The 13,008-nt window shown below is 45.5% G+C and overlaps 1 pseudogene; it reads left to right on the top strand.

Annotated features, from left to right (window-relative positions):
* Positions 1–276: 276 nt before the first annotated feature.
* LOC106733640 (high mobility group protein B1 pseudogene) lies at positions 277–2,485 on the top strand (annotated as a pseudogene).
* Positions 2,486–13,008: the final 10,523 nt, after the last annotated feature.

Genomic DNA, 13,008 nt, shown 5'->3' with positions numbered 1-13,008 from the left:
CCAAATACTCCAGAAATAATATGAAATTTCTCATGTATGGAAGTAAACCGAAGATTGCAGAGAGAATCACAAGGTTCAAGGGCCATACGCGGAAGATGCTGTGGTGTGCAGAAGTGTTGGCCGCCATGGAGTTCATGAGTAGTGACGAAGACATATTGGAGCAGAGGAACATGCTGACAGGAGTTGTATAGGAACACGTTTCAGCATTGTAAGTCAGCAGATCGCCCAACTCTGGACAAAGTGTTAGAGACAAATCCTGAAAAATCAGATCTCATCATGGATGAAACGAAGCAAATTCTAACTCCTATGGCCCAAAAGGAAGCTGTGATTAAGCACTCATTGGTGCATAAAGTATCCCTGGATTTTTTCAACCTGTGCATCCCCAAACTCAAATCAGAACGGATTAAAGTCATCCACGAGGTGGTGATATACCTGGTATACACACACAATGGCACCGAGTGACCGTGCACTGCCTGTGGTGAGGTATACCCAAGGATAGGAAAGTAATTGTGAAGACTGTGAAGATTTTGTTGAAAAGGTGGCTAACGGCAGGTACTCCCACTTGATCCTACTGGCAGCCTTCAATTGTATTGACGATAGCAAGTTTGTGAAGCAGATAGTCATATCAGAAATGATCCATTCTTTGTCTAACAGTAAATGATAAACATGGAAGGAAGGCCTTATTCACTAAGCAAGTCCCAGAGACCCTGCATATACAGTAAGAGAAATCATTGAAGTTCTTCAGAAAAGAGATGGAGATTTGTGCAGTAAGAAAGATACAGAGATCCACCCATGTGAGCTAGCTGTTAGAATCCATTTCTGGGGAACCAGCAGTTAGCATAATGGCTATGTCGCTGGAGTCCCACATAGTCGACCACAGTTCACGTCCCAGACCTGGTGGCTTAAAACTCACGCCAGGTGCGTGTGCATGCGTGCCCAAGATCCCGATAGGAGAATGGAGGAGAAGGGATTGCGGCGTGACCATCCCCCCGGGGGGTGATTTCTCACTTTCTGTCTCTATGTCTCTCTGTCTGTCTGGCGAGCGCACGCGCCCTATAGCGAAAACCTCTCCAAAAAAAAAAAAAAGAGTGCAAATTCTATGATCAGTACAAAAAACAAATATTCATTACCAAAAACTGGAAGACATGGTCTGATGATGCATTCATTTATGGACTTAGCCATAAGAAATCTTTCAGTGATCCAAAAGCAAGTCATTCACATTTAATGAATGGTCATATTGAAAAAATATGTATGTACATGCACATACACACGCAAGGAACTGCACTGGAAACCCCATACTGCATTGTCACCATCGTGACTGTGAGAAAAGCCACTTGTTAGAAGGTTTTAGGAATGAGGTGACAGAGCAGAGAGAGTGAGGAGGCTGTGTCTAGCTCCCACTCACAGCCATTGCAGTATATTGAGCTCCACAGAGACAGCGCCAGGGCAAGTGAGAGCCGGACCTGGGCGACTCTGTGCCTCGTGGAGGAAAGTTGGGCAAAGGAGATCCTAAGAAGCTGAGAGGCAAAATGTCGTCATACGCATTCTTTGTGCAAACTTGCCGGGAGGAGTGCAAGAAGCAGCACCCAGATGCTTCAGTCAACTTCTCAGAGTTTTCTAAGAAGGGCTCAGAGAGGTGGAAGACCATGTCTGCTAAAGAGAAAGGAAAGTTTGAAGATATGGCAAAGGCGGACAAGACACATTATGAAAGAGAAATGAAAACCTATGTCCCTCCTAAAGGGGAAACGAAAAAGAAGTTCAAAGATCCCAATGCAACCAAGAGGCCTCCTTCGGCCTTTTTCTAGTTCTGTTCTGAATATTGCCCAAAAATCAAAGGAAAACATCGTGGCCTATCCATGGGTGGTGTTGCAAAGAAACTGGGAGAGACGCGGAATAACACTGCTGCAGGTGATACACAGCCTTATGGAAAGAAGACTGCTAAGCTGAAGGGAAAATACGAAAAGGATATTGCCGCATACCGAGCTAAAGGAAAGCCTGATGCAGCAAAAAAGGGAGTTGTCGAGGCTGAAAAGAGCAAGAAAAAGGAGGAGGAGGAGGAAGACGAGGAAGAAGAGGAGGAAGAGGAGGAAGATGAAGGGGAAGACTATGATGATGAATAGGTGGTTCTAGTGCAGTTTTTTTCCCTTATCTATAAAGCACATCACCCCCCGTACATAACTCACTCCTTTTAAAGAAACAAACTGAAATGTAAGGCTGCGTAAGATATGTTTTTAAACTGTACAGTCTTTTTTGTATAACTCTCACACTACCAAATGTGTCTTTAGATAGCCCTGTCCTGGTGGTATTTTCAACAGCACTAATCTTGCCTGGTACAGTATGGGGATTGTAAATTGGCGTGGAAATTTAAAGTAGGTTCTTATTGGCACACAACACAAATTAGTTATATATGAGGTTGGTAGTCTTTTCATCTTCATTTGTCTCTGATGCAGCTTATATGAAATAATTGTTGTTCTCAGGACCAGCAGTTGGCATAATGGCTATGTAACTGGACTCCCATGTAGTTGACCACGGTTCGAGTCCCAGACCTGGCGGCTTAAACTCAACGCTGGGCACGTGTGTGTGCGTGCCCAAGATCCCGAGAGAAGAATGGAGAAGGGATTGTGGCATGGCCATCTCTCCTGGGGAGGCAATTTCTCACTTTCTATCTCTCTGTCTCTGTCTTTCTGGCTAACACACACGTCCTATAGCAAAAATCTCTCTAAAAAAAGAAAGAAAGGGTGAAAAGGGTGAAATAATTGTTCTGTTAACTGAATACCATTCTGTAATTGCAAAAAAAAAAAAAAGTTGCAGCTGTTTGTTGACATTCTGAATGCTTCTAAGTAAATACAATTTTTTTAATAAAAAAAGGTTTTAGGAATTAAATGGAGCTAAATGAAGGAAAAGGCAAGGAACGTCACTAACTTTAGAAATATTTGGATGGGACAGGAGGAGGTGCCTCTTACACTATGAGTGATGGCTGGACCTGATCTAGCGGAGAGATTCTGGGGGATCCTGCAGAAATCAGGACAGCCTGTAACTCACATGGACTCCTCGCCCAGCAGGCTGGTCATCAAAGCCAGCAATGATTTTGATGGCTGGTCTGCTGATGGAGGATGGTTTCGACAGTTGGGGATAAAATTGAGAATGATTGTATTTGTATGACCAAAACACTATATTCTTCTTTTTTTTTTTTTTTTTTTTTGGAGGGGTTTTTGTTATAGGGTGGGGGGGCAGGTTTTTGCTATAGGACGTGTGTGCTCACCAGAAAGACAGAGAGAGACAGAGAGACAGAAAGCGAGAAATAACCCCCCAGGGGGATGGCCACACCGCAATCCCTTCTCCTCCATTCTCCTCTTGAGATCTTGGGCATGCACGCACATGTGCCTGGCATGAGTTTAAGCCACCGGGTCCAGAACTTGAACCATGGTCGACTACATGGGAGTCCAATGACATAGCCATTATGCCAACTGCTGGTACCCCAAATCACTATATTCTAAATATCTAGGGAAAAGTGGTAGTGGGGGGAGACTAGATTAGCAGTTTTTACCATTAATTATACCATTAATTATTTTCTGATTACAAAAGTGATAAGGTAGACATCATGGAAATATGGAACAGAAAGTAAAAGTCCTCCTCTTGGGACCAGCAGGTGGCATGGCAGTTGGGGTGCTGAACTCCCACATGGCCGACCACGGTTCAAGCCCTGGACTTGACAGCTTGCTTTCTTACTTTCTCTCTTTCTGTCTCTGATGAGTGGCTGTACCAAATTTTTTAAAAAATGATAAATAAAATACATAATTCTTTTTTAAAAAAGAATCATTGTCTTTCACAGATGACTTAAGATGTGGTACGTTCTCAGATTTTTTGTTTTCTGAACATATACAGGGGTCTTCAAAAATTCTTGGAAAATAAATATAAACGCCTCTGCATAGATTTCAAAAATTTTTGTAGCAAATTTGTACATCTAATTTTTTAGAAAAGAGTATTTGCTAAAGGGCATGTGCTCTCCCTGGATACAGGGGAGATTACCATACTGCAATCTCTTCTCCATTTTCCTCTCAAGATTTTGGACCCACATACACACGGCACTCGTATGTTTTTCAAGCCGTGGGGCTTGAGACTCGAACCGTTCAGTTGGCCATGTGGGATCCAGCCACCTTAACCACTGTGTCACTTAATTGGCTCCTAAACTCCTACTTTAGAAAAGTTTATTTTTTAAGGGAAAGGGGAAAAATTCCAACAGGATCTTGATGCCTCCAGCTCCAGCCTCAGCCAGCTCCAGAGCAACAGCACACTCAAGCCCAGCTAGGGAGGTCTCCAGACTGGAGCCACGGACATTCCCATATGTGATCATGTTACAGAACACTGAATTTTATTGCTGGCACCTAAACCCATACTTTAATTCCATGTTTCTACAAGCTTTTGGCAGTTCCTTCATACTAACATTTCTCTTTATAAAAATGGGATCGTTCAATACATTCTATTTAGCAATTTGCTCCTCCCTCCCCCCCAATATGGCCTGAGCACTTTCCCTTGTCAATGTGTTAGTGCTGCCTCTGTGTAAAGAATGAGAAGTGTTCTATTCAGATATTATGTGGGAAAATTTTTTTCTTTTTTTTAGGTTTTTGCCATTGGGCATATGTACTTACCAGGGAGAGAGAGCAAGCGAGCAGTGAGAGGGAAAGTGAGAAATCATCCCCCAGAGGGAATGACCATGCTACAATCCCTTCTCCATTCTCTTCCCAGGATCTTGGGCACACACACACATTCACGGCATGATTTTCAAGCTTTCAGGTCCAGGACTCAAACCATGATCAGCCATGTGGGAGTCCAGCACTTTAATCACCATGTCACCTTCTGGCTCCCGGGAAGTATTTCTGAAACAGGCAAATATGAAGGAGGAAAACCTCTGAAGTTCCCTTTTTAAAAAATTATGTACTTATGGGAACCAGCAGTTAGTGTAATGACTATGTCGCTGGACTCCCACGTAGTCGACCGCGGTTCGTGTCCCGGACCCGGTGGCTTAAAACTCATGCCGGGCGCATGTGCGTGCGTGCCCAAGATCCCGAGAGGAGAATGGAGGAGAAGGGATTGCGGCGTGACCATCCCCCCTGGGGGGTGATTTCTCGCTTTCTGTCTCTATGTCTCTCTCTGTCTGTCTGGCGAGCGCACGTGCCCTACAGTGAAAATCTCTCAAAAAAAAAAAATTATATACTTATTTTATGAGAGAAAAAGACAGATGGATGGACACTCCCAACCAGATCTCCATGCCACAATCCACTCCCAGCTACAGCTGGCCCAGTTCATGGGCACACATGCACGTGCCAGGGGAGCACAGGGAGATCCCAGAGTGCAAAATGAAGACACTCCCGTGTGGGTGCAGTTGTACTACCACACCACAGTCTGGCTCTCTGAACTCCTTTTTCTTCCCAACAGACCTTATTTTGTGGGAAAAAAGCCCAAACGAACAAAACAAACAGATAAACAAACAAACAAAAAACCTCATTCTGTATCTTCAAAAAAGAAATACCAGAGCAAGAAAATGTGGGCTGCTGTGGCCAGCAACCTTGGTAATGCTCTTTTATTTCCTCTTCTACAAAAGAGGAGGAAGCTGAATTTCGGAATGGCATCTCTGGATAGAAACAAACAAAACATTCTTGACCAAAGTACCAGGTTGCACAGGGTTCGTAAATTGAAAGGCACACATTATACATTATGAAACAGTCGTAAGAGCCGTCTTAAGTTTTTAATTGGATAATAAAACACATTACTGAATATGCCATTCCCCCTGAGAGGTCTGAGTCCGGGAATAGAATTCCTCCAGCATTTCTAGTTTTAAACGTCATGCTCCTAGTAAAATGTCTCATTGGGAAAGCATCCCACAAAATAAGGGGTGTGGTTTGTTTGGTGGGAAGAGGAGCTTGGTCTGCAGTTTCTGTGCCAGTGTGGGCTCCTCAAGGCTTCCCTTTCTCCAGACATCATGGCCAGGGCCATTCGTTGCTACTTTCTTCCAACCAGGTCTCAATGCTGGAAGAGTGACCCCAGACCAGACCCTAGTCTCTTCCCAGGCCCCTCCAAGCAAACAGTAAATCAGGCTCCTTCGTGACACTGTCTTACACTATTCTAGCCTTTCTACCATTAAACGTATATTGTTGTCAGTTGCCCTTTTTTATACATGATATAAATTCTTAACTCATTTCATGTATTTTCAAACCGACTGACTTAAATAATTGTTTCTAGCCTTGTGAAGAAGCATATTTTTATTACTGAAAACTAAGTAATGCTTCTTTTTTTTAAGAAAAATACATTTCTTTCCTCCTTCCTTCCTTTCTAATTTGACCAGAGAGGGACAGAGAGAGAAAGGAAAACTGAGAAAGCAAGCCACCAGGTCCAGGACTCGAACCGTGGTCAGCCATGTGGGAGTCCAGCATCCTTAACCTCCACCCCATCTGCTGGCCCCATAAAAACTAAGTAATGTTTAAGTAATGTTTCCTTAAGTTTCAAATGGCATAGGAATAATAAAGGCCTGATCTTTTATAAAGACAAAAGTAAAACGAAAGCAGGCTGAATCTCGTAAGTAAAGGGAGACACACCTTCCAAGAAAACTAGAGCAGGGCCGGCAGCTGTGGTGCAATGGTTAGCACAAGGCTCTGTGATGCTGGACCCTCATGGGAAGGAAGGGCCTGGATTTGCATCTGAATATGTCCCTGTACAGCCTGGCTGGTGTGCCCATGAGCTAAGCTGGGGACAAAGGAGGGATCCTGGCATGAAGACCCGATTGAGAGTACTTACCTCTTTCTCCCCTCTCTTTCTCTGGTTTTATCTTTCATAGAAGAAATTAAAAATAAAATAAATTTTAAAAATGAACAAAACTAGACAGTGCTAGAAAGAGTCCTACCCTCTCTCAGGCACAGCCAGTCCTATAAAGAGCTGAGAGAATGTTCTGGCAAATGATAGCCACGAGCCAACAGAAACTCTGTAGTAGTGGTTCATAACCTTGGCTGTGTTTCCTTCTGCTGCTGTAAAAATCACCACAACCTTGGTGGCTTCACTCAAAACCATTACCTTACAACTCTGGAGGTCAGACACTTGGAATGGTGCTCGCTAGGCCAAAGTTGAAGTGCCGGCAGGGCTGCCTTCCTTCTGGAGGCTCTATGGAGAACCCAGCACCTAGAGGTTGCCTTGTTGCTGGGCTTGTGGTTCCCTCCTTCTGTCTTCAGAGACAGCAATGGCTGCCCAGTCTACACTTCCCATCACTGTGACACTGAGTCTTCTACTACCCTCTTCCACGTTAAGAACCCTTAGAGGTATATTGGGCCCACCTGAATAATCCAGGCTATTCTCTCTCCTTTATGGTCAATTAATGAGCACCCTAATTCCATCTGCTACCTTGCATCCCCTTTGCAACACAGCTTAATATATTCACAGGTTCTAGCAATTAGGGTGAGGTCATCATCCTGCCTACATCTGGGGAACTTCAAAAAAGTACTGATGCCAGGACCAGCGGATGGCCTAACAATTACGTCACTGGACTCCCACGTAGTCGACTGTGGTTCAAGTCCCAGACCTGGTGACTTAGAACTCATGCTGGGTGGGTGTGCGTGTGTGCCCAAGATCCCGAGAGGAGACTAGAAGAGAAGAGATTGCAGTGTGGCCATCCCTCCTGGAGGGTGATTTCTTACTTTCTGTCTCTCTGTTTCTCCAGTGAGTGCATGCACCCTATAGCAAAAATCGCTCTAAAAAAACATTTTAAAAAAGTACTGATGCCTCACTCCCAGAGATTCCCATGTAATTGGTTAAAGTGAGGCCTGGACATCAAGATGGTATTAAAGTTCCCTCTGTGCTTCTAATGAGCAACCATTGAAAACCGCTGCTCTAAAGGAGTAGCAATGTAGGGGCCAGCAGGTGGCGTGGTGGTTAAGGCACTGGACACTCCCACGTGACCAACCGCAGTCTGAGTACAGCACCTGGTGGCTTGCTTCCTCACTCTCCCTCTCTCTTGCTCTGTGTTTCTCTCTGGTCAAATTCAAATAAATGAATGAATAAATTAAAATTAAATTTTAAAAATCAGTTAAAAAAAGAGTAACCATGCAGCCGGCCTTTCTCACCCACAGATTCTGTATTTGAAGATTCAGCCAATCTTGGATTGAAAATACCTGTGAGCACGGGGCCAGGTGGCAGCACTCCAGGACCCACGCAGAACGGTCCTAGGTTAAGGTCCCGGGACCTCACTTCCTATGCTGGGTGACTAGATGTCTGACTCAAAATTTCTATGTTACTTTGACAATAGGTGGTAGAATTATGAGAACATTTAAACTCGAAATTTAAAAAGGTGGTATTTAGCATTTGAATTCTGGGAAGATTATAAATTGTGATGTATCAGAAATGATAGATGAGGCCCAAGAAGTCCTGACAGGGAATTCATGTTGAAAGAAGGAGCTTCTGAATTCATCGCCAGGGACCTAAAAAGGGTTGATTGTAGCACCAGGGCAGGTTACATTTCATGATGTTTAAACCAAAACTGAAACTAACTAAATTTTTTATCCATTTAAAATAAAACACAAAATAGAAATTTATTTACTCCTTTAAAAATAGAATGCCCCTGATTTTTGTTAGAGAGCCATGTCATAAAATCAAACTGTAACTTCATTTCCCAGCAAAGCACTTTCCACAGCTTTTGGCAGCTCTTATCTATTTAGAAGATTCTCTAGGCCTTGCTGGGAAACCCCAACCCTTCCTTCCTAGGTAACCAGAACCTCATCACTTCTTCTTTTGGGGGGCATGGTCACATCACAATCCCTTCTCCTCCCTCTCTACCTCCTTCCAGGATTTGGGGAACACATTCACCCTATCGTGTTTCTCTCTTTCCTTTAGTTCACTAGAGGGCATATGCACTCACTGGAGAGAGACAGAGAGAGAGAAGGCGAGAGTGGGGTGAGAAAGCATCTCCTATGGGGGGTGGTCAACCACAATCCCCTCTCCCCCATTTCCCTTGCCTTTCAGGTTTTGGCTGCACATAACCATGTGCCCAGCATGTTTATCAAGCTGCCAGATCTAGGACTTGAACCATGTTGGCCATGTGGAATCCAGTTGCCTTAACCACCAGGCCACGGAGCCAGCCCACCTCACCACTTCTAAACTTCTCAATGACCACACTCATGGCCGATTGTAATCTTCAGCACCTTGGGCAGCCACGGCTCCTCAGACAGTGGGAGGTGAAGTGACCACAGAATCCCCGTGGTGGGCTCATGTCATCATTGGGCCAGGAGGGCTGGGCAAGATGCAGATGGAGGGACCCTCACAGCCTTCCACTGACCTTGCAGGGGCACGATCACAGGCTGTTACTGAAAATCTCCCCAGCCCTGCAGTGACACTGTGGATAGGCCTTGGCACAGGTCTGGGCTAACTCGAGGCAGAGAGAATGCTGTAGGCTTTTATAGTGAGAAACTAAGCTCAGCCACATCACTTAGGAAGTGATATTAATATGGAAAATATGTTTGGAATGTCAGAAAGAACAAAGTAAGCACAGGAGCTGGAAGGTGGTACAGCAGTAAAACACCACACTCTGTGAGGCTGACGCACAACAGAAGGTTCTGGGTTCATGTCCAGAGACCTCCATGAGTATGCCAGCATGTGCTTGCCTATGATCCAGGGCTGGCAGAGGCTGGCAGTGGATTATGGTGGCCAGACCTTGTTAGGGCTGTCTCTCTCTGTCTTGCTATCTCTGGCACATGGAAGAAATAAGTAAGTAGATCTTGGGGAGAAAAAGAACAAGGTAAGTAAAGAGTATAGTCATTTCCATAATTATTATGTAATTATGTAAATATGATAGACTTTCTTTTTCCCTCTTTTGATACTAGCTAAAAACCCAAAGCTCACAAACTCCCAGCTGGCATGCAGGAATTTGTCCCCAGCCCATCACCTAGCCACCATAAAGGCCCACGGAATTCTCTCTGCCTCACTCAAGCCAGCCCAGACCTACCTTTGCCCACTCTGTTCTCCCAGGAATCTCTTGTGTGAGTAATAAACTTTCTCTTAAATTCTCTTTGTGGTGTCATCATCCTCACAACTCCCTATGAATTGAGAAGGGGGTCCATCTGCTCCTGCAACATGACCACAATACGACCAGCGTCACGACCAGGATAGGCTAGGCTACGACCATGCTCCTTGGGGATCTCTATTGCTATTGGCTCCCTCCCTGGGTCTGAGCCCCTACCACGGCACTGGGGATGACTTCGTAGCCTGCAGTGAGCTTACACCATGCATTATGGTGCACCGCTGGGATTGCTGAGTCCTGTGGACTGGTTAAACCTGTCACAGGTTTAACCAACCTAAATGGAGAATCTGATCATCAGGAAGGAGCGACCCCATGTAGAGTGTCTTGGCCCAGACCTATCTGTCTGTAAGTCTCCTATTAAATCACGTTTCAATTCTATCATAAGCTGTGTCTGAGCTAAGCTCGACCTTTGCCCCTGTAACATCTGGTTGTGTGTGTGCGTGTGTGTGTGTGTGTTTCTTTTTTTTTAGAGGTTTTTGCTATAGGGCGTGTGCACTTGCCAGACAGACAGAGAGAGACAGAGAGACAGAAAATGAGAAATCACCCCCCAGGGGGGATGGCCACGCCGCAATCCCTTCTCCTCCATTTTCCTCTTGGGATCTTGGGCACGTATGCACCCGCGCCTGGAGTGAGTTTAAGCCACCGGGTCCAGGACGCGAACCATGGTTGACTACGTGGGAGTCCAGCGACATAGCCATTACACTAACTGCTGGTCCCTGGTTGTGTGTTTTGACCTCTTCTATATAGCGCGCTCCAGGGAAGGCTGATACCCTGTGTGACATGTGGGCCCATTGGTGGTCTCTCTGGAGAGATGTCTCACTAGGACCCTATTATGCTTAATTTTTCACGGTGTTTGCACTGCAGTGCCCAAACGTGGTCACACGTTATTCTGGACGTGTAGGTGACAGTGTTTGGGGATGAGATTAATACTTAAATTAGTGAACTTTTAGTAAAGCAGATTGGGCCTCATAATGTGTGTGTGTGGGGTGGGGGGGGGAGGTGATGGTGGTTTATTCAGTCAACCGATGGCCTGAAAGCAGCAAAAGATTGAGCTCCCCAAGGAAGAGGCAGTTCTGGCAGTGCGTGACCTTTACCCTCGAACTGCAACATCGGCTCTTCCTGGGCCTCCAGCTTGCCAGCTCACTCTGCAGATTTTGAACTTGCCAGACTATAATTGTGTGAGCAATTCCTTCAAATAAATCTTTCTTTAAATATACAAATCCTTCTGACGCTGTTCTCTGTGCTCTAATACAGACCCTTATATGCTGTTACTCCTGTTGCCTATGCCTCTGTCACAACAAAGATCCTGACCCTCAAAGGAAGGCAAGATACTTATGGTATCCTAAGAAAAGTAGCCCCAGATGTCCTCCCCTGGTCCCTCCTAAAATGCCAGACAACATCAGATCCCTTTTGGCTCATTGTAAATTAAACTGGCCGCAAATACAGGTCCTCTGAAGTGCTGCAGGCTTAGGGGAACAGGTGTGCCATGTCTGCCCACCCGCAGCCTCCATGGGGATGACTCTGCCTTATTCTTGCTCAGCTGGGTTTTCATGGCATGGAAGTGGCCCACCCTGCCATCCCAGTTACAAGTGCACATGCTCTCACCAACTGGATGACCTTAGAGGAGAAACACAACTAAGGAAAGAAACATTGGTATTTTGTAAAGGATACCTTACTTGGATGAGTGCTCATGGATGAGAAGCCCTAGCCAGCAGGCGTCTTTGATGCAAACCCTAGGCAGTTGTTTCTTGGAAAAGATCTGTAAGCGACAGGTCTTCCTTGTTTCTTTAGTCCAATGGTCACTATCGAAGAGGTCCCAGGGCCAGTCCCATAGCACAGTAGCGTCAGGAGCCAGATTCCACATGGCCAGCTGTGGTTTGAATCCCAGTTCCAGCAGTTTAAAAAACATGCCAGATGCATGTGTGTGCATGCCCAAAGTCCCAACAGGATGGAGAAATGGGGAGAAAAAAAAAAGGATTGCATCATGACATGCCTCACTGGGGAATGCTTTCTCTCACTCTCTGGCGAGCACATGTACCCTTGGACAATAAATTTTAGAAAAAAGGTCCTAGATGGTTTGGGGTATGTGCCTGCTGATGAGGACACCTGAGACTCAGGTCTTTGCTTCCCAAAGCAACATGTTCTACAGCCAAGTAAGACCCCATTTCAGAATTTCCTGGGTCATCCTCACACCACAGGACCCTCATGAAAAGATCAAGTGTCCCCTATCACTTGATTTTGGTTAAGAACCCCCAGGAGGGCCATGCTCTTCTGCAGAGATGAGACAGAGCATTCATCTCCTTCACTCCAGAATGGGACCCACCGCCCCATTCCCTGACCTGTGGCAATGGCTGATTTCTCAGCTTCCGTAGGGACACAGCCTGCCCCACCTGAGGCTAACATTTCTATACAACCATGGAGGACAGAATAACCAGTGTTTTATGGCCTTGACTGATATCAGTTCCCAAATCATGGTATTCCTCAGAGATCTCACTGCAGGACCTAACTAAAGGCAAACAAGTCGACCACACCTGATGACTGGTCTGACCTTTGGTGGTCTGGAAACTCGGATAAGCCATCTGGTTATCGAGTACCAGTTTCCTTTCCTATGAAGTGTGGGACATCATCATGCCTGCCGTACATTCGTCATAGGGGGGTTACAGTAGCAGAGGAGAACACGCTTCCTACCCTGGGAAGCAGTCCACGGCTGGAGGTCTGCCAAGGTGACTCCTGGGAGGTTCTCACACTTGAGGTCTGGCAGACAAACTGTATGAGTCACGGCATCTAAGACAGTTTTATTGGCTCTCGCATACGCCTCACATTTCCATGCCTGTGGACAATAAAGAACCTTACTTAGCATTACCTCACCACTTTGTTACTAGCTGTTTGATGTGGGCTCCAATGAGATCCAGCAAGGTAGCCTCTTCGCCCCATGTAAAACAGAAAAATGT

Source organism: Tupaia chinensis, unplaced genomic scaffold (genome assembly GCF_000334495.1).
Source record: "Tupaia chinensis unplaced genomic scaffold, TupChi_1.0 Scaffold144276_1, whole genome shotgun sequence".
Taxonomy (NCBI): domain Eukaryota; kingdom Metazoa; phylum Chordata; class Mammalia; order Scandentia; family Tupaiidae; genus Tupaia; species Tupaia belangeri.
Note: the sequence above shows the minus strand (reverse complement) of the source record. Positions and strands in the feature narration are given on the sequence as shown.